Below are 23,718 nucleotides of genomic sequence, written 5' to 3'. Positions count from 1 at the left end.
TGTAACGAGCCTATAGAAAACCATGTAAGTCTCTGAGAGAGCTGGTTATTGTGTAGGATTATAAAGGTTAGAGGTGAACCCGATTTAAAACATCTGACAGTGAAATCTAGTACAATCATGGGTTGAGTGCATTTACTGGGAGTGAGGTACGTAAACCAAACTATTATACATATTTATGTTTGTGATTTTTTTTGAGTACTTGTTTAATTAGGCCTATATGATGATTGTATGTATGCATGATTGGATGAATACCATGAGTTATTAAGTAGGACAACATCCTACACACATGTACAATATCATTTATAGACTAGTTGTATCATTTATAGTCTATGTGATTGGCCCATTATTGGTTTGAAAGCCTTAATATTACATTGCCTTAATTTAATTGTATATTAGTTTTAAGTAATTGTATGATTTAATTGACTAAAATTTTATTTGGTCCTAATCACCCATCCTTAAGAATATAACCATCATTCCTTAACTCTGTCAAGCTTCCATGCAATGCTCATGAGCCATCTACATGTAATTTTAGCCCCCATCCACACTTTTCCTTGCTTTGTTATGGTGTGGTGAACTTAAGTTTTTAGGTCAGCTTTTATTTTCAAAAACAGATTTGGTGGTGATCCCAATACCATCCGTTGTGGGCCTCATTGTGATGTATGTGTTTTTATACATGTCATTCATCTATTTTTGTCATCTTATTTTAGGGCATGTGCCCAAATCTGAAGTAGATGAAAAGCTCATGTGGACCATGACACTGGAGACAATAGATTGAACAACTATCATTAAAAACTTTTTAAGGGCACAAAAGTTTTGGGATTGCTTCAATGGTGCAGTTTGGTCCACTTGAGCTTTGGATTTGATTCATTTTTGGACTCATCCCTTAAAATTAGCTATGAGATTTGCTTAATGTTTAGGGTCATCCCCTAAATTTGGAAATGGTTTGGCTGGTGTATCACACACCACCGACCTGGCTAGTGTCGGTACATGTCACTAGAATACTATCTTTGACGCTCCTCAAGCTCCGGGTTCAAATGAGATCAAAGTTACATTGGCCCCACAATGTATTAATTATATCCACACTATTCATCTATTTAGAGATATCATTTTAGATCATGAGCCCAAAAATGAGTCATATCCAAAGCTCAAGTTGTCCACACCAAAAATAGAAGTGTGAACAATGATTGTCATCGTTAAAACATTCATAGGGCCCACCATGACGTTTATTTTTCATCTAATTTGTTCACAATGTCACATAGACCTAGATGAAGAAGAAAAACAAATATCATATTAATCCAAAACTTCCATGACATCCAAAGTGGGCTTCAATGGTAGGCGTCCAATCCTCCTCTCATACATGGATGAAGAGGAAAAACAAATATCATATTGATCTAAAACTTCTATGACATCCAAAAGGGCTTCAATGGTAGATGTTCAATCCTCCACTGCCTTTTGCCGAATGGTCCATTTGATTTTTCAATATCTTATTTTCTGGTCAATTTGCTTCAATCTGCTTCTCTAAAACTTGGTCCACTTTTCATTTGTTTGCTTCATTTGATATAAAAAAACATTCACCATATAAAACACATATAGCAGGTTTGCTTCATTTGATATAAAACACATACACCATATAAAACACATACACCATTGTGGGCCCCACAACACCTTGGGCTCATATCCTAAAATTAGCTTATTAGCAGATTCGCTTCATTTGATATAAAACACATACACAATTTGATATAAAACACATACACCATTGTGGGCCCTACAACGCCTAACACCACCTACCCACAACACCTTGGGCTCATCTCCTAAAATTAGCTTATTAGCAGATTCACTTCATTTGATATAAAACACATACACCATTGTGGGCCCCACAACGCCGTTTTATACACCATTGTGGGCCCCACAACGCCTAACACCACCTAGCTGTGTTACAGTCACCACCCAATCTGCTTTCCTTATTTTAAGTTCATGTCCTAACATGAATTGGCACAATCTGATGTAGGGACTGGATTTTCAAATAAGCCACGGTGGGCTCTTATAAAGATTGTTCGCAAGTTGAATTTCAGTCCCAACAACCGAATAAATGAGCTTAATAGAGACCGGGGCCAGTTACTGCCTCGCCTGAGCACTGAAAATACATTGGTAGCTACCCGGGCCTGCTAACAGAACCAGCCCATTAAACGTCTCAAAGTGAGCATCGGGAAGGGCTGTTGCTAGCTTCGGACCGTACTTCATTCTTAACTAGAGTTGATACTCACTAGAACAAATACGGTAGGCCTACTTGAATAATTTGAGGGAACAGATAAATAGGTACACATAAATCATTACTTCATCATTTGGTAGGGACCTTTCTCAAAGAGAAAAAGATCCTCCAAAAATAGGCGTATGCCGCTGTGAGTGGCGAGCACACGGTATTCTTTAGTAAAAGGCGAAAGAATAGTTCGCTATGTGCTCACCACACGGCTGCGTGGTTATTCCTCTTGTCTCCATGAGATTCTTGTATGGGCTAGATAGGTAGAGATTCTTTCTCTCATCCGATGTGGGACTTGATTCGCATTTATCATTTCAGTCATGAGGTGCACCTCGCACTGCAATCTGGTTCGCCCACACACCGGGCCCGCAAAGAAGTGACTGAGCCGAAGGCCTCGTGCAGATGGGCCCCGAGATCAGTCACCGGCTTCTGTCCGGGCCTCTTCCCATTACAAAACTACAAAGGCTATGTACTTGATGAGAGATCTGGACGGTGATTCGGGGGGAGTTTATCAGGTGGGGTCCACTTTAGTGATGCTTGGCCCGAAATTAAGTCCTCAGTGACTCAGCAGTCAGTCATCTCGACGATTGGACGTGATTGGCACGGAAGCGGATTGGGTCCCGCCCTTGCCTGGATGGACTGTGTCCAGGCATTGTCTCTGTGGGGCTCACCGTGATGTATGTGTTTCATCCATGCCGTCCATCATTTTTCCAAGATTATTTTAGAATATAAAAAATAACAATAAGGCAGATCCAAGGGTCAAGTAGACCACACAACAGGAAGCAGCGGTGATAATGCGCCCATCATTAAAACCTTCTTGGGCCCACCCTGATGTTTATTTGCTGTACAACCTGTTCATAAGGTCTCATAGAGCCGGATGAAAGGAAAAAATCAAACATCAACTATTGAACTTGATTAAAACTTCTTCTGCTCTCAAGAAGTCTTTGATGGAGGGTGTTCAATTCCCACCGTGTGGTCCACTTGAACCTTGGATCTACCTCATTATTGGCTCATTCCCTAAAATGATTCAGAAAAATAAGAATGGACAGCGTGGATAAAACTTACACATCTGGGTGGGCGCCACAGAGCCCCTTTATGGAATCGTGCGGTGCATGACGAAATCCGCTTCCGATTTGCACAAAAAATTCCCAACATTGGAAGATCCCAGCCTTTGTCTTGGTTGCATGTGAAGTTTCCTTTTTTGTCATTGTCAGCCGTCCATTTGTCTTGGTTCCAAAGGTAATTAGTTGTGCATGGTCTATCTAGAATCGAATGAGATAGATTCAGCTGTTTGGATTACTAAAAAGTGGGGGAGGCGATGGGTCCGGTCTCGGTAGGTTCGGGGTTAGCCCGACCCTAGTCCCTTTGCTAAATGGGCCAGGAGTTATGGCCAGAACCTGACCCGCAATCATATATCACAAATCCAACATACTTAAAAAGTTATCAGGCCCGAGCTCGACCAAACCCAATACATTTAACTGTGGTAGAAGTCATTTCTTGATGGTAGAAAAATGTTCCGATCAGATGGTTAAGATGGTCCGATCAAATCGATTCTTGCAAAATACATTCAATTAAAAGTACGGCCTGCATGATTGACGCTGCAGATGATTATTAGATTCATTTTTCTACAATCAATATGGACCCATCCATTTTCTAGCAATCAACCACGTGGCTAGATGATCCGATCAATGACGGGTCCATCACAAAAACGGTCTGGATCAGTGGAACATGTTCGTGGCCTGTAGCCATGGAAACGGATTGGCTATTCCCCCTGCCACCAGCCAATGGCTGGTGGTCAGTGCTCTGTGGGACCCACCATGATGTATGTGTTTCATCCATTCCGTCCATCTAATTTTTCAAGATCATTTTATGGTATTAAATAAAAAATGAGGTATATAACAATCTCAAGTGGACCACATTACAGGAAACAGTGTTGAATGAACGTCGACCATTAAAAACTTTTTGGGGGCCATAACACTATTGGATCAAGCTGATCTTTGTTTTTATCCTTAATCTGGGTCTTTATGACCTAATCAATATATTGGATGTCAAATAAACAGTACAGTGAGCCTTAGGAGGATTTAAATGATGGATATCCAATCACTATTGTTTTCCTGTGGTGTGGTCCAAATGAGATTTATATCCCTCTCATTTTTGGGATAAAAATCTAAAATGATCTTTAAAATGGATGAACGCAATGGATGATACACCTACATCATTGTGGGGATCACAGAGCACCGACCATCAGCCACGGGCCTGGTGTCAGGGGGAGTAGCCAATCCGTTTCCTGTAGCCATTTGCAGGCTACCAACTGAAAGGAGGTTTGCCAGAGTCCATCATCTAATAGCTTAGAGTCGAGGCCCAGATAAAGCCCATCTCATGTCTTGGTATCCAAACCGTTGGTCCACTGGTCCATCATGTGGATGGGCCATAACCCACCCAAGATTCAGTGATTTAACAACCGTCAATCAAACGGTGCAATTTTTGGAAGCCAATTGCGTACGGAGTAACTCAGTGGGGTCCACCATGATTATATTTTATCCACTCCTTCCATCCATTTTTCCATAGAATTTTAAGGTCTGAGCCCAAAAATAAAGCATATCCAAAGCTCAAATGGACCACACCACAGGAAACTATGTGAATTGAACATCTACCTACCGTTGGAAAATTCTTAAGGGTAACATAAGTTTTGAATCAAGGTTATATTTGTGTTTTCCCTTTCATCCTTGTTTTTGTGATCCCATGGATGACAAATAAACATGGCTGTGAGGCCTAACAACGTTTCAACGGTTGTAAATCATTATTCCCATTTTTTTTCCATTGTACGGTCGACTTAAGCTTTGGCACGCTTCAATTTTTGTCACAACCCCTTAAATGAGGAAAACGGATGGACAGCGTGGGTAAACCACGTACATTCATTCACGGTGGCCCAAACAGAGTTTACTCAGTACGTTAAGAGCGTACTGAGTAACTCAGTCCGCAATCCGATTTCGCAATTTCTGTCGATTGAATGTGGACCGTCGCTCATTTATGCTCAATTTTTTTTTTTCTCAACTATCCATTTACAGTTCACTAATAAGCTCATAGTGGCCCGCTAGATCAACAGCTCTAGTTCAACCCATCATTATCAAATCCACACTGACGGTTTTGGGTCTTTCAGTTTGTGATATTTCAAGGGAATCTCCTTAGTGATCAATCGCATCAACGGTCTGGATCACAGAGACTGGCCCCACATGCAATCCTTAGCCGCGGAAAGCTTAATTACGGAAGCGCACGCACCACCAATATGGCTGGTCTGTTGACGTCACCAAGTCAGTTGGGTCTCACCATGAGAAATGTGTTATATCCAAACCGTCTGTCCATTTGTTGAGCTAGTCGTAAGGCTTGAGCCAAAAAATAATACAGATCCAAATATCAAGTGCACCACACTGAAAAACGTAGTAGGGGATTGAAAGCCTACCATTGAAACCATGTTGGGTCACAGAAGTTTTGGATCAATATGATATTTGTTTTTCCTCTATTATCCAAGTATGCGTGACCTTGTGAACAGATTGGATGAAAAATAAAAATTGGGCCTACAAACGCTTTAATGGTGACAATCATTATGTTCACTGTTATTTGTGGTGTGGTCTACATAATCTCTCGATATGACTTATTTTTGGGCTAATAACTTAAAATGATCTTTCCAACTGGATGAACTAAGTGGATATAATAAATATATCATTGTGTTGTCCGTGTAACTTTGATCTCCTTTGAACCGTTCGTACATTACACGTAACCACACCAGCCAATCCACTTCCGTAAATAACACCGTATGATGTTCCCACGTCCATATTAATCGCTGACTTGCGTCCGCCCTCCATTGGAAGGAGCTGTTAAAAGCATTTTCATCCTCTCAAGTCGCATCAAATGCCTCGGAATTAGCCATCTGCCCAAACGCGTGACATAAATGCACTTCCCTCGGCATCATTCAATGCTCCACCTCATTACTCCCATCTTGACCAAACCTACTGAGTTGCCACGTGATGCATCTCTGCTCGGTATGGAGTAGATGTCGACCGGGCACCAGCTAGGCCCAGTTTCTGATTTTCCCTTCCGCGTCACATGCCATGTTAGTACCAGTGTGCCAGTCCACACGGCTTCGGTGGATCCGGAACTATGGGGCTCCATTGATGTATGTGTTTTATATCCACGCTATCTATCCGTTTTTGCCGCCCCGTATAGGGCATGATCCAAAAAATTAGGCATTTGAGGTGGACTACATGTCAGGAAGCAGTGGCAATTTAATGCCCACTATTAAAAACTTCTTACGGTCCACCATAGCATTTATAAGGTCACACGGACTATTATTATTTTTGGTTAGCTTGTTAGTACACCCTATAGTCAGTTCACACTTCGCTGTTAGGAGTCCGGATCCTCTGTTATCAGGTCAACAGAGAATTCCTGATACCCAAATTCTCATTGGTCTATGTCACCACTCACTCAAAAAATAAAAATAAAAATAAAAAACAGCTTCGGATGCCAAACCATTCGGGTAACAGGAATTCTCTGTTCACCTGATAACAGAGGATCCCGACTCCGCTGTTAGCCACCCCCAGTCACACAGACATGAATGAGTGAAAAACTCCGACATCAGTTACTTCTATCGCCCTAGAAAGTATTTAATGTTGTATTGTGGTCCACCAAGATTTGAATCAATATCGATTTTGGTCCTACATTCCAATATCAGCTACTTTTGTGGCCCAGGAAGTTTTTAATAGTGTATTGTGGATGACCTAAGATATTTTGATTTTGGACTCGTACTGTAAAATGATTTGCAAAAACAAACAAGGTTGACGTGGAAACAAAACAAATACATTACAGTGGGCTCCACAGTTTAAGATCTCTAGATAGCTCAACGGTCCCTGGGTCCTCCCAATTCCTTGTAGGAGATTGAACACCCACCATTGAAACCTTATTAGAGTTATGCCTTTTTTTTTTGTCATGTTATTTTAATTATCAGTAATTATGTATTAGAGAGCTTGAGTGGGTTGGATGACATATAAAGGTTAATATGGCCGTAGAAAGGTTTCAATGATAAGTACTTCCATATTAGTGAGTTCATGTATTTATTTCTTTTTATTTTCTCTTTGCACACCCACATACCACAATGGCACTTAAACCCATGACTTTAATGTTTAAACCTACCGAGTGCCACTAGGGCATGAGTACGGACCACATCATTTTAATTAATAGTAATTATGTATTAGAGATCTTAATCTAATGCATAAAAAGTTCATGGTAACAAGAGCCTATACGGCCAGACAGAAAAGTAGTCAAGACTTTGGCTCGTGTATGAAGCATGAATAACAATCGCACCATTTAAGTAATACTAACCATTTGTACACCCTTTGTAGTTAAAGGGCTCAATATTCTTCTCCACTTGATAGCCATTAATTGAAGAGTTATGATTGCTTTGATGATTATAATCTTCCAAGTGTCATTAAACTTAAACATTGGTTGAATGGGGTTTCAACCCCTGACTATACAGAGTGCTTTTAAACACAAAGATCATGAATTCAAGTACCCATGTGGTATGTGCTTGGTGGTCAATACCGCATCGTGAGCATGATATAGTTGAAGGCAACCCAGACCATCCAATCAATGGCCGAGTTGGATCAGTAACCCAAAAATTATAATGAGCAAGTGCTTGAGTTGTAACTGTTGGGGGAAAAATATAACAAATCCTTGAGTCGGCTTGAAGGTTAAAATGAGCGGTGAGGTAATGGCTTAGACTCATTGGGTACCGAGTCTGAACAAAAAGCCCATGCCCTTAAGCGCTAGATGGAGAGACATAGCCCGGATCACGAGGTATCGAGCCCGGCCATGGCTTGCAAGTTCTGAGCCACTAAGTGAGACCTCCAAGAGAGGATTTTACGGCTCTAGGTCCCTGCGAGGACCTTTCAGAGGAAAGTTGAAGCTGACCCATTCAGTTGGTCGAGCCCCAATTTCGTCCAAGCCCTAGTTCGACCCATAACTCGAGTCGGCCAATGGAGCGAATGAAGATTCATTGCACAATCCACCCTGACACGACAATGTTTAAAGGATAAGGATCGGCCGAGCTTCATTGCTCCCTTTTTTGGAAGTTACCTATTGAAACTCTACTTCTCCACCCGAGATCTTTAGGAGATAAATCAGAATCCCCTAGAATCCAGGAGTATCATGGATTACAAAATCAACATAAGATAGACATCTACACCAGTTAGGAAAGCTCTCTGGAGCACCTCACCTCTATAAATGAAGATGCTTATGAATAAAAGGTACGGACACATTCTCGCCCTGACACCATTACTCTTAGACCCAGATTATGACTTTAGCATCAGAGGGTCCCTTGGTCAGCCCAGGGTCTCCTTTGTTTTCGTCCTTGCGCAGGTCTTCGAGTACTACTAAGGGGGTGAGCCGAAAACAGCATCAACAGTAACATACTATTTTCCTCTTAAAATATGATCCATTCACTAACCTAAATTTTCCTCTTAATATGATTCCAAGATATATGGGTCATTTTTACTTAATAAATATGGCTCATAATCATAAAAGCATAAACATTGGCTGACGTGGGTGGTTGACTTCCCTGTCCATCAATTGCACCGCTTCAAATTCACATGGTGTGGTCCACTTGAGTTTCAGAACAAAGTGAGTTTTGGAGTTCCTCCAGGGATAAAAGTCATACAAATTGATAGGATGGCATATTTAAACCAAGGTGGCCATCTGCACAACTAAAGGTAGGTGTTTCTCATTATGAAGTGATTTGCGTGTGATCCGGGGCACAGAGATACACTGTGCTGGGGCTGTGTGGGCCACAGAGATGTCAGTGGTGAATTTACTCTGTCCATCTATTTTAAAAGACCATGGTAGAACATGAATCTGAAAAACACGTAGATCCAAAACTCACGTGGGTTATATAACACGAAGTACCTAGGATGATAGAAGTTTTGTATAACCCTATGAACAGTTTGGATAGCATATAAACATCATGGTCCATCATGGTCAGCTCCAGGAAAGTTTCAACGGTGGATGTTTCAGTTCCCTCTGTTTCGTTGGTGTAGCCCACTTGAGTTTTGGATCTGTCTGATTTTTAACATCTTATCCTAACGCTGTCTTTCAAAACAGATGGACAGAATAGATTTGTCATGGACATCTCTTTGGGCCCCACATAGCCCTGGCACAGACATATATCTATGTGCCCGGGTCACTGGCTATTCGCTTCCCCCTACAGTGGGGCGCATCCCACCAACGGTTAAGATCACTGAACTTGCTTGCTCCTACTGTAAAAATGAATTAATGCCCTTGAAATTAACTGCACATGGGATACGGATTACATACTGACACTCTTGGTAGCGACTCGCTACTGGACTGTGCTCTATGGCCCACTACAATGTGTGTGTGTCTATATATATATATATATATATATATATATATATATATATATATATATATATTAGGTAACGTCTATCCAATTTATTAGCTCATTTTAGGACAGGAGCCCAAAAGGAGAAATTTACAACTGAAATACTACCTTTTACCCGCCGTCTTTGCTAAACGCTCCTAAAATCATTCTGTACGGACAACATTTGCGGAGGAAAATACCCTTGACATATAGCTACGGATTATAACCGTAGCTATATGAAAACATGAGATTCAACGGATACGCCTAGTTGAACTTCATGTTTGAATTCATGTTTACATATAGCTACGCTTATAATCCCTAGCTATAGTCTTCATGGTGCCACTTACTACAAAGGTATTTTCGTTTGCAAATAGTATATCCGTACAGAATGATTTAGTTTGAGAAAATAAAGTTTGGGAGCGTTTAGAAAAGACGGTGGGTAAAAGGTGGGGTTTGCAGTGGTCAATTTCTCACCCAAAAATGAGGTTGATCCAAATCTTAGGTAGACCACGGCACATAAAAAAAAGTGGTGATTGAACACCGACCATTAAAATTTTCTTTAGAGCCACGGGATTTTTGCATCAAGCCAATATTCTGTGTGGCCTGATCAACAGGTTGGATGGCAAATACACATTAGAAGTTTTTAATAGTGGGCATTCATTCACCGCCATTTTCCTATGGTGTGGTCCATCTGACATTTGGATTAGCCTTATTTTTAGACTCAGGCCCTAAAATGAGCTTCGTTCATTGCGTGGGCCACCTTGATGTGGACCATTATATGGGCCCCCTTTAATACGGATCATTCATCATGTGGGCCCACCTTTGATGTCAATTGTCCATCGTGTGGGCCCACCTTTAATGTCTACCATCCATTATATGGTCCCACTTTCGATGTGGACCATCCAGCAAGTGGGGCCCACTTAATGTGGATGGTCCATCATGCTAGGCCACACTTTGATGTGGGTCATCCATCATGTGGGAGCCCATCTTTGATGTGAACTTTGAATTTGTGGGCCCACCTTTGATGTGGACCGTGAATTTGTGGGCCCACCTTGATGTCGACCATTCATCATGTGGCGGCACTTTCAATATGGGGTCGTTCATCAAACATGTGCAGCATTTTCTAAGACATATAGAATGCATCTTCAATTTCTCACATAATGCAAAACGGTAACAACTCTTTACATGCATTGCATCAAAAACTTAGTGAGCAAAATCAAAATCCAGATATGAGAAGAGTTTTATAATGTAAAAGTTTTTTTTTTTTTTTTAAATCTACTCATTCCTCGCTGCCAGCTAATCCCGTGGAGAATATATACACCTTAAAACAACACTTCGTCGAGTCATTTAATCAAACACTCAACAAGTAGCATTAATATCAAAATAACTAAGTCACCTAGTTGATTGGATCCGAGTTGATTCGAGTTGAGGTTCAATCTAAGCCAAGTTGAGCTCGGGCAAGCTCGAACTATGTTCAAATTTTTTTCGAGCTCCAAAAACCAACTCAACTCAGTCTGAATCCAATTTCAAGCCGATGCGAGTTGAGTCGAGCGAGCTGACCAAGCTAACTCGACGCGTGTACAACTCTAGATAAGATAGGAATTACTTAAAAAGTTTAAAGAAAAACTTGTCTAAAAATCAACCACAAATATCTAACCCTTAAGTTAAATAAATTCTAAAAGAAAAAGTGATTTCCCCTTTACTTATTTTTTAAAAACTTTTTAACTCGTTTTTAAAAGAATAAGTGCTAAAATCAAATTTATCTTATAATTTATTTAAAAAATAAGAGCTTAACTTTTTTTTTTTGGAATAGGCATCTAAGGTCCTTCATTTTTCCTGGAATAGTCAAATGAGGTCTTATTAGTAGAGATGCTAGTTCGCACCTAAAAAAATTCACTTGTCATACAAGTTGTAATGGGGAAATCTGTACAAGGATAATCGGGGTCAGCTTGAGCTACAAGAACTGGATAATGAGGCCTTGGAAGGAAGATACGATGTTAGGGGCCAACTCCCAAGTCACGATTTGGAACTACAATCCTGATTAGCTGACCCGAACCCTTGTCTTCTTCCGAAAGAGAATGGTTGAGTCGAGTCTTAATCTTCGTTTTCAGCCTTAATCAGCGAACTCCGACCTTAGTGGTCTATCGACGGACTTCGACCGCTATTACTCGGCCTCATGACTATACGATCCGAGGCCGAGTCAGAGTACGAATACTCCGTGCGCCGAGGCCGAGGCTGAGCCCGGGCATGGATATGCCATACACCAAGGCCGAGGCTAAGTCCAAGCATGGATATGCCGTACACCAAGGCCGAGGCCAAGTCCAGGCATGGATGTGCCGCATATCGAGGTTGAGGTCGAGCCCATGTAATGGTACTTCGTACGCCGAATCTGGAGATCGACCTAGATGCGGACGTGACTGACGATCTCGTCCAAGGATATGCGCCATTAAGACATGATACGCCGCACGATCCAAAGATTGCGGATAATATCTCCACGATCATAATATCTCGTTGATTGAATGAATCATGCCGAGATTAACAGATGTGAATCGTCCGATCCACAGGTATAAATACCAGGGGACCCTATTGCTACAGGTACGCAAGATCTCGCACTCTCCCTCTACATCCAACTTAGACCCAGATTTCCTAGCCTGACTTAGACATCGAAGGATCCCCCAACTTAGCCAGGGTCTCCTTTTCTCACTCTTTGGTGCAGGGCCAGGGCTCGTAGAAGGTTCGCTGTATTGAGTGGAGGGTGGTCTAGATTTTGACCTTACACACAAGTGATTCAAATTATACTGTCCAAGTTGTGGACCACTATTTTAGGTGAATCCCAACAAAATATTATACCAATTATATTATCTAGCTAGCTGATCAGTAGACAATTTTACCAGGCAGTTGAAATGAAAAACAGCCAACGATCCAGATCCAACAAACAAATGTTAGCCAATCAGATGTTAAGATTGTCCGACCAATCTAATAAAGTGGGATAATGGTACATCAACTGCATGTCACACAATTGGACAGTTTAAACTGAGCTAATATATAGTTTGTATACAATTTCAAGGTGCTTGTATACCGACCATCACGTTCCACCGGTGTATCAAATCACTCCTCTGAGTTCACGGGCAAACAATATGGTCTCCGGGAGCGTATAAGGTGAGACTCTGGCCTCACGCATGACAGTGCGGCCCTTACCGCGGAGTTACTGTGGCTGTGGGCCCCACCTTGATGTATGTATTATGTATCCACACCATCCTTCTGTTTTTCCAGTCATTTTCTGGAAATATTCGAAAAAATGAAACAGATCTAATTATCAATTGGGCCATACCATAGGAAACAGTGTTGATGACCATTAATGGGATACAAAAGTTTTGGATCAAGCTGATAAAATTTCCCTCTTCAACTAGGCTTATGTGACCTTATTAACCGATTGGATGGTAAATAAACACCATGTAAACATTAAGTTGCGCCCTAAGAAATTTTTAATGGTAGGATGGTCAATCACCACTGTTTCTTATGGTATGGTCCACCTGATAATTGGATCTGCTTCATTTTTGGCATAATGCCCTAAAATGATCTGGAAAAACGGATGGACAGCATAGATACATACATCAAGGTGGACCCCATAGTAATCCCACACTAATGGCCACACCGTGCGTAAGGCCCGTCTCACCTAATTCACCATTGATTCAGGAAGCTGATTGGGCGGTGACCCAGCATCACCCACATAGGTGATGTTGGACGCTGTGGGACCCGATGTAATATATGTTTTATCCATGCCTTTCAATTGTTTTGACAGCTCATTTTAGGACAAAAATGAAGGGGATTAAGAGCTCAAGTGGATCACACCACACGAACAGTAGGGATTAAATGCCCACCATTAAAAACTTGGCCACAAAAGTTTTGGATCAAGTTGATATTTGTGTTTTCCCTTCATCCACGTGTATGTGACCTTATCAACCGTTGGGATGGCAAATAAACATTACAATGTCTGAAACAAATGCTTTACATCACAAGCTCTGTGGGATCTATCCTAGTGTGCGAAAAATCTGCTCCATCTATCATGTAAGAACCATTATTTAAACCCTACATACAGTATATAAATCAAACCAAAATCTCATACAAGCCATGCTGATTTGAATGGTGAAAAATTGTTCCCAAAACCATTAAGTTCACATGTTGTAGCCCATCTAATTATTATACCGACTTTTGTGTCTTCCATTCTAGTGACTTACACCTGATTAACCGGTTTGATTAAGGATACACGCCACGGCAGGGCCGCACATAAAGCTATGGTTGGCATCCCATCTCCATTTTTTTTTTTGATGTGATTGAGGATTTAACCGATGGATTAAACATTGATGATAAAGCTTAATACACAATCGATTTTACATAAAAGATGTTGACTTTATTGTTTTTGCATACCATGTAAAGCAAGTTTTATAGAGAAATCTAATCTATCACAACTCTGTTCTAATACAATGCTGGTTCACGTTAGTTGAGCCAAAGAAAAGAAAAGCAAAAAAAAGAAGAAAAAGCCCAAGGTTGATATGATTCATACCATTCATGGGACCCACGCCTGATGACTGATTGGTTAAAGATTTTCTAGATAAAGAAGATCCTAACCTCTCTAATTTGTTGGCAATCAATGGACGACTAAGCAATAATAATAATAATAATAAAGCAGTCGCCCATGTATAACCAAAGAAGGCTAAATATCCTATGGTTAGGATCTTCCAATGCATGAGATTTATCATTGTTCAACAACTCATTTGAGTTGTATTCAACTCACCTGAGTCGACCCAGTTTTTGTATCAAATGTTTGTAGAATGAGTCACACCCGATTCCACCCCTACTCAGGCGAGTCACCACTCAAAGCCAACGAGCAGGACAAGTCACTTATCCCCAAAAACCGTTGCATTTATTGTACACCTGCATGTGACCTGTGTCAACGCGGATTAGCTACTTACTGGTTGAATAGTGGGTGTTGCTATTGAAGTGATGTCACCAATTTTTGTGGTCCCTGCCATTATGTATGCCATGCATCCACACCTTTCATCCATTTGTAGAGATCATTTTTGAATATGAGCCAAAGAATGAGGATCCAAAGTTTGAGTGGACCCCACTGCAGAAAAAGCAATGAGAGTGCCTCGACCATTGAAACATTCTTAAAGTCCACCGTAATGGTTTTTTAAGATCCAACCTATTCATAAGTTAACACAGACATGAAGGAAGTGAAAACACAAACACCAGCTTGATTGAAAACTTTTTTAGCCCCCTAAAAGTTTTTAATAGTAGGCATTCAATTCCCATTGTTTTTTGTGGTGGGGTTCACTTAAGATTTGAATGTTACTCATTTTTTAAATCATGCCCGGAATATAATCTCTCTTAATAGATATACAATGTGGATACAATACATACATTATGGTGGGGCCTATGTAACTTGGTGATGTCACTTTGGTAGTGCGTGCTACCTAACTTATAAGTAGGTAATCCATGTCCAATTGTGTGGTGAGCCCAACAAAACTTAGTTACCTGGTGTAATTAAGGATCCCATGCGGCCCATAATAATGTATGTTTTTTTTTTTGTTTTTTTTAATTATTAAATCTGCATTGTCCGTACATATTTCTAGCTTATTTTAGAGCATAAACCCAAAATTGAAGTATATTTAAAGCTAAAGTTGGCCACATCACAGAGACAGTGGGGATGATTGCATCCACCCTAGAAACATTCCCTAGGAGCCACAATGATGTCCGTTTGTTATCTAATAATCTTTTGAAGGCCAAATAGATATGGATGAAGGGTAAACACAAATATCAGCTTGATTTGAAACTTTGATGACTTGAAGATATTTTCAATAGTAGAATTCAATCTTCACTGTTTCCCCTGGTGACTCCCACATGAGCTTTAGATATGCTTAAACTTTAAGATAATGTTCCAAATGGGTTCGAAAAACAGATGGACAAAGTTAATAAAACACATGCATCAAAGTGGGATCCAAAAGAGTCCTTGCACCGTAGCTAGGTGGTGATGAGTTGACGGCGCAATCCACGCGTCCCATCAATGATTTGAATTTATCGAACTTGCGTAAAGTTAAAAATTGGAAACTACTCGCAGCCGATGCTTTCAACGGATGGTGAGCCTCAATCACAAAGTCGCCATCTTCCCATTATTAACGCCATCTATTTCGTCCTCGTGATTTCCATATATCATTTGTAAGCAAAACATCAGTCGCTTGGATGATCAGCTCCATTACAAATGGATGACATCATTTATATTATTATTGATAGAGAAGATCATATAAGCTTCTCCAGAAATGCTATGCAGAAAAGTTGCACATGGAATAGATTAGGTGCAACCCGGGTCTCACCAAAGACAGCGTGGCCAACCTTGATGTATGCATTGTATATCCATGCCATCCATCCTGTTTTATAGATCATTTTAAGGCATGAGCTTAAAGATGAAGCAAATCCAAATTTCAGATAAACCGTACTATGATGATTGAATTCTTCAACATCAAAAATTCCTAAGGACCATGGTAATGTTTATTTGATATCGAACCATTGATAAGGTCACAAAAACCTAGACAAAGGGAAAAAAAAATATGTGGCCCACATTTTTAATGTTCAACTACTACTGAATCTTTTACCGTGGTCTACCTAAGATTTGGATTTGCTTTATTTTTGAGCTCATTCCTTAAAATGATTTCTTTTTTTTAATTGAACATATAAATTTACAATACTTACATCAAGTAAGGGCCGCACCTAATCTGTTCCCACCATAACAAGGATCTTATCAGTAATTAGGGTTACTATAAATGCTGGAAAAGTCCAGATCCTCTGAGATAGGGAAATCGCCGTAGTGGGATTTCACCACCTATGGGTACTCATCCCTTGACCAGGTGTTGAAACTCCTAGGATTCTACCAGCGGAGCAAAAGCAAGGACCCAATCAAGCTGATATTTGTATTTTCACTTCAACCAGGTCTTGTGTAGCCTAATCTGCAGGCCCTAGGAAGTTTTAATGGTGAGCGTTCAATCACCACCCACCGTTTCCTTTGCCACCCACCAAATTGCAAAATCACAAAGCATGATTATCTAGGGCTAATTTTGGTCATCGCTGCCATTTTTACATTGTAAACTAACACATCCTCGACGCCACACAAGTGGGCTGCATTAATCGAATGATCTTAACCTTTCAAATTGTGTCATAGACCTATTTTTGATGAATGATCTTAGCTGTTTATATTTGAGGCCATTGATCAGATAGTTTAGGCCATTATATCAGTGTGATATTTGCATCACAACTCATACAATGCATGCAGGACCAAATGAGATTAGGAGCACGATAACTTGTAGTTCTCTATGAGCACATGGGAGCATCTTTTGGTAATATTTATACTCTTTTAAGTAGGAGTGCCCCTCACCACACGTTTCCTTGCACTAACTTGTTTACATGCTATAACTTTTCTACATAAATTTTGTGGGGGCGAACTACACTCCAATATTAGAAATTTACTTCTTTCATTAGTTTTGCCACCGTTAGGACATAAGCCTAAAAATGAGTCACATCCAAAACGCATGTGGTCCACACAATTAAAAAAAAAATAGTAGGGATGAAAATGATCATGGTTCAATACTAGCCTCATCCATAGCTTCTTTGGACCTGTGAAGGTTTCAATGGTGGGTGATCAAATCCTACTTTACTATGATATGGCCCACTTGATTTTTTTTTTTCCAACTTTTTTGGACTCATATGCTAACGTGATATGACGAACTGATTGACTAAGTGGATACCACAGTGGGCCATGGGTAGCTTTTTCCTAAGGAACTTCCCGTAGGTGGAGGTAAACGTAATTTGCATCCTTCCAAATGTATCTTTAATGCATGGGGCCTAAACACTCAACCGGAATTGTCTATAACATGCACCTGATCTTTGTGGGACCCACTATGTTGTATCTGTAAAGCCACTCTGTCCACACCTTATTTCTAAGGTACATACAAAAGATTAGCCCAATAAAGAACTCGGTGGGTCATAACAGAAAAATGTATAAAATAACTTCTAAAATCTCAAAGTTCATCTAGGGTGGTTCACTTGAGTTTTTTTTTTTTTTCATCAAACCAATTTTTGTTTTTTCACTTCACCCTATTGAATTAGTACACCTAATTAACGGGTTTGAAGAAAGATAAACATGTAGTAATCCTATCCTCATCGCTCCCCTTGATGTGGCCCACCTAAGTATTGGATGAGGATTTATATCCTTGGGGTCTTGAAATATTGAAGATAAAACTTGATGAAATTAATTTTACATATAATATTGGTGGGCACCACAAAACCTGGGTGTTTTTTGGATACATGAAAATGGGGCATGAAACAAATGCTGGAGAGGTTTCTGAGGTTATAAAACAGACAACCTTTGTGGGGCCAACATGTTCCGTATGTAAAATACATTCAATGGGCCCATCATGTGGCATATGTGAAAACCATGATGTGGGTCCACCATGTTGCATCTGTAAAATCTACTCTGTCCATCAAGTGAGAACTCTTTCATTCACCATTCCTATAAAATGTAAGCTCGATGACAAACTTAGATGGGCTAGCGGGAATGAAAAAAATAATAATAATAATTACCTCTAAAATTTCTATATTCATATGGTGTGGGCCCATTTGAGTTTTGGATGATGTTGATTTTTGTATTTCCTTTTGTTGAGTAAACGCTCAAATAACAGATTTGATGAAAGATATAAAAAAATGGCCATACACATATTTACGGTTAGTGTCACATACCCATTGTTCGCTGTGGTGTGGCTTACCTGAGTAGTGGAACTGGCTGATTGTTTTACTTCAAGGATATCATCTAAAAATGCACTGGATAAAGGGAGTAGATGTTACATATGCCATATGGGGCCCATAAAAAACTATTGTTGTACACTAACAGAAAAATCTACAATGGGTGAGACAAACTCCATTGAGGTGGAAGAAACGTGAATGAGAGGGAAGTTGCTTTACGGAGGTGGAGAGATTTCTTTTTAAGAAATTAAAAAAAAATAATCTTTAATTCATTTTTTAATATTTAAATTTTCATTTTAATTCTTTGTAGCGAGTGCCAAAGCTAGTTAATTTTAAATTATTCATTTAATTCACTGGTTAGTAATAGGGAACTCATGCTTGAGCCCAAGTGAGTTATAAAGTGAAACAATACGGAGGGGGGAATATGGATTAGATAGTGAGGAGCCATGGCCAGATGGAATTGGCAGGCCAATGATCTGTGCGCATCTCGCCAGACCTTCTCACCATAGAGAGGATTAGGTGCGACCCTAGCCTCACCCAAGACAGTGTGGCCCTTATTGTGGGGCCCACCTTAATGTATGTATTCTACATCTACATTATCCATCCATTTAATCGTGTCATTTTAGAGTGTGAGTCTAAAAATAAAGCCTATTAAAATATCAGGTGGACTATATATATTGTAGGAAATAGTGGTGATTGAACATCCCACCATTAAAAAAAATTTTAAGCTCAACTTAATATTTCTGTAATGTTTATTTGCCATACTACCTGTTGATAAGGTCACACAAACCTCAATGAAAGAGAAAAAAAATATTATTTTGATCCAAACTTTCGTGGCCTGGTCCCAAGATTTGGTTCTCTTTGATTTTTGGACTCATGTCCTACAACAACCTAACAAAATCGATATGGACCGTGTGGATACACACACACACACCCCATGGTGAGCTATGCACTATCATGGATGAGGGCCGGGCGTACCTAATCCTCTCATAGGAGCTGATTAGGTGAGACCCCAAGACGGGTGGCCTTTCTGTGGGTCATCATGGGGCCCACCTTGATGTATGTATTATGTATCCACACCGTTCATCTATTTTCCTAGATCATTTTATGTTATAATACCAAAAATAAGAAGATCCAAATCTCAGGTGGACCATACCAAGGGAAACAGTGGTAATTGACTATTAATGGACCACAAAAGTTTTAGATCAAGCTGATTTTAATTTTTCCCTACATCCAGGCTCATGTGACCTTATTAACAGATTATATGGTAAATAAACACTAAGGAACCATTAAAGTGTGCCCTAAGAAGTTTTTAATGGTAGAGTGTACAATCACCACTGTTTTCTAGAGTATGGTCCACCTGAGATCTGGATCTTCTTCATTTTTAGGATCATGCCATAAATTAATCTGTTTTTGGTGGGGCCCATGATAACCCACATTAAGGGCTGGGGCTGGGCCGGGTCTCACCTAATCCGCTTCCGACATTGATACGAGCAAGGACCACAAGTTGAGACAGGTTCACATCATCTCCTTGGACCACTGATCTACTGCCTGTTGAAACATTCAAATTTACAAGGCATTTCATCCACTGAAAATGTGGGCCCTATAAGGAAGATAATGGCACCGAAAATCTGGGACTTACCATTCCATAAGTGGGCCACACATGCCGATTCACTAAATTCATTGCTCGTGCGTTGTCCTATCCACCGTCCATTATTTTCTCAGGCATGGTTAGTCTGATAAAGAGATCTATCTATTTTTGCGCCATATCTCACAGTGGGACCCAAAATTTCGGCTGATGGGATGCCGTGTTAGGGTGATAGTTCGATCGGCCCCAAGCACTCAATAGAGGGTTCGTCTGTGGTCCGCTGAGATGGATAAACTCACCACTGCCTTTTTCTGTCGTGTGAAAGGAGACGTCGGACTTTTGTTGCTCCCTCATTTGAAACCGGTTATCCCACTCAGGAAAACACCAATACTTTGGTAGTATATATGCCACAGTGGTAATGATAATGTGCACTTCGAATATATTTGAATCAATCACAATAGTACAAATAGAGAAAATAAGTGTATATCTAGAAATACTATATTGTTAGGGTTGCTTTGGTAAAGTATATCTAGAAATATTCTACTGTTAGGGTTGCTTTGGCAGCATACTAACCTCCCACTGATGGGCGTCTTTTCTCAGGATTATAAGCCATTCATTATATAATGTTGGGTTACCGTTATTGCTATTCGATCAAACATGATCGCCCCAAGGCTATGTATGTTAACGAACGGTCCGTATTCGGTTAAGCATGTGTGGTTAGGATAATGTTGGTGAGTTAGAGTTGTACTTGACTCGAGTTTGATTCAATGATTGTAACTCCAAGTGCCGCCGAATGAACAATAAGATCAAAAGTATGAAAATTGACCTGACTGTGCAGCCACTAATATTACAATAATCAGGTAATTTAAAAGGAGAGAAGGGTTACTACTTTTAAATAAATTATTTTTTTCTTTTTTACCATGAGTCAAAAACTTTTCTCAACGGTGTTCGCATGCCTTGAGTTTCTCAATAATGTAATAATAAATAAGAAGAATTAAAAACTAAAGGTAGAATCGCCAATTTTATTAATTTATAGAAGCTTAACACGATCAATGTATATATAAAATAAATAAATAAATAAATAAAAGATAATACATGCTATCACCTATATAAACAAACAATCAAGAAGGAATGATTAGCAAGATGTGATCTTTCTAGGAAGGACTCAGTTGATTAGGATTTCGACGACACTAAGGCGAAGATATTTATACTACTCCTAAGCATATTGCAACAATGATATTTGACAATACTGATCTAAACTATCTTAAACTCTTGACATTTACAATGGTCTTAGACATAAACAAAGAAATTTAAAACTAAAACTAATATAGGCAACGTTATAGATTGTATTTGGTGAGGCCCATGAGCTCTTCATCGGAAGCTCCTCATATAAATTTCGGAGGGAGATGGTCCATATCGGGATCTCCTTGTCAACTTGGCTAAAGAGATTCTTGAAGGTTACATGATTAATATGTATTTTAGCTAGATTCAAATTCATAACAATGTCCTTTGATTTATTTTCATTTTGGGAGGAATTGATTTCTCAAACTTTCATAAATACCATAAAATTACTGATCGTCTTTAGGAAGTCTTTTCATTTTAGTAGGATTGTATGGCACAACTTTGCCAAACATATCCGGATTGTGAAAAAAATGTATATATGACGTTTAGTTCTGTCATTGCAACTCTACTCCAAACGTCCCAAGCATAGTAATCAAGTTCATCCAATTATGGCTTCCACCACTCTTCCAACTCCATTTGAAGATCATCATCCTCTTGAATCTCTTTACAGCTCCTTACTCATCGCTCTTCGCATGGATATACATTCTTACACTCAACATCCTATTTCTTATTTTATTTTGTTGTTGACTTATCTCCTTTTTTAGTAAAATTGCTTTGTCATTGGCAACTGTGTTTGTTCCTGATTCTTTCCAAGAAGCTCTTAGTCATGATGGATGAAAACGAGCTATGGAAGATAAGATGGTTACTCTCCATCACAATCAAACTTGGACTCTAATTGACTTACCCGTTGGAAAACGGGCAATTAAGTGTCGATGAGTGTAAACGGTTAAGTACAATCCCGATGGGGTAGCAAATCACTTAAAGGCTCGGTTGGTTACTAAAAGGGTGCACTGACACCTTAAGAGTCAACTCTTACAACTTACAAGATACTTTTCCAATGGCAAAGCTTAATCCTATGTGGGTAATCATTTCGATTGCAACAAATTTGGATTGGCTCTTATACCAGCTTGATGTAAAGAATGTGTTTCTTCGTAGTAATCTTCCTGAAGAGTAATATATGGAGCAACCGTTTGGCATTATTTCTTAAAGGAATTAAATCAAACAAAGTTTGTCGATCGACTACGTTGCTGTGATCCCAACTGACACTCCTATAAGAGCCCACGGTCCTTTGTCGTAACGTATCACTAGAGATATCTTCGAAACACAAGTAAAATTTCATCTGTCATTCATACGTGGTATGTCATGCAGCCTAATACATATGCACGGCAAAGGATACGTGTTGTGCATATGTCACGCAATCCATTCATTAGGTGGACCCCACTATGAAGAAGGCCACAAAAACTCAGGCCATTGCAAAGCTTAGGTTGGCCAGACCATGCGAATATACAGATTTTAAGTGAGACAGTACATTGTTCCTTGTGGTGTGTCTCACCTGAGTTTTGGATTTGCAATTTTTCGTTGGGATGTACAGTGAAAATGTGAAGCACACCAGATTCATGGTTTGGATTCAATATACACATCACAGGTGGGCCCCACGCAGAACGCTTGCGATGATTACGTGAGTATATGTATGGCCCATTTATGTCTCGACCTACCACGTGTAGAGTGGAAAGATTCTCTGCCATATTCCTATTCTCCACGTGATCTATCCCATCATTCCATTGTACACCGTTGATTTGAGTAGTATTTGTATGCAGCTGTGCATGTGGATCCCACTTTCGAATGCTTTGCGTAATCCTGCATGAGATGCCTAGTAATCTCCTCATCAGACGTTCCTAACCATTCAATAGTTACCTGTTAAATATGCACCGTTGGCTGTAAATGTCTATGTGTACTGGATCTGGACCATCGACATAGAGCATTTCCCATCCAAAAATCAATCCTGAATGGTAGGCCCTGCTTATACCATTCACGGGTCCCTACAACGGGACTTTAGACGAACCCTCTAGTTCCCAAGAGCGTTTGGCGCCATTGACAGTCCTCACGACTTCGCCATGTGCATGTAATCCAAAACCAGGCGGCATAGGCCAGAGGGTCAACTGGCCCGTCCGGGCAAATGGTCAACCTGCCTGGGTCAGGCTCAGGTGTTACAATGTGGCCCATTCAAGTAGGGTTTGGGTCGAACACCTGGCCCTTGACCCAGTCCACCCATATGGCTTAAAAATGAGCTCGGCCGAATGATTCAATCTGACCCAACCCAAATGAGAAACAATTTAATAGATTAATAATAAGTTAGATACGTAAACATGATGTATAAATGTTTCTATGCATCTACTAATTGGACAATGGCCGGCATACCTTCAGCCCTATATTCCATTCTTAAACCCGACTCTGGTCTGCGGGGTCTGGTCCTGTCAGTTGAGATGGATTGGAATATAATTAAATAGTTCTTGGGTTTGATTGGGCTGGAAT

At 40.0% G+C, this 23,718-nt stretch overlaps 1 non-coding gene across 1 annotated transcript; it reads right to left on the bottom strand.

Moving 5' to 3' along the window:
- Positions 1-2,351: 2,351 nt before the first annotated feature.
- On the bottom strand, positions 2,352-2,471 carry LOC131234255 (U5 spliceosomal RNA). The gene has a single exon (XR_009165658.1). It is a non-coding gene; the product is annotated as a U5 spliceosomal RNA (small nuclear RNA).
- Positions 2,472-23,718: the final 21,247 nt, after the last annotated feature.

This window comes from Magnolia sinica, chromosome 18 (genome assembly GCF_029962835.1).
Source record: "Magnolia sinica isolate HGM2019 chromosome 18, MsV1, whole genome shotgun sequence".
Lineage (NCBI taxonomy): Eukaryota > Viridiplantae > Streptophyta > Magnoliopsida > Magnoliales > Magnoliaceae > Magnolia > Magnolia sinica.
Note: the sequence above shows the minus strand (reverse complement) of the source record. Positions and strands in the feature narration are given on the sequence as shown.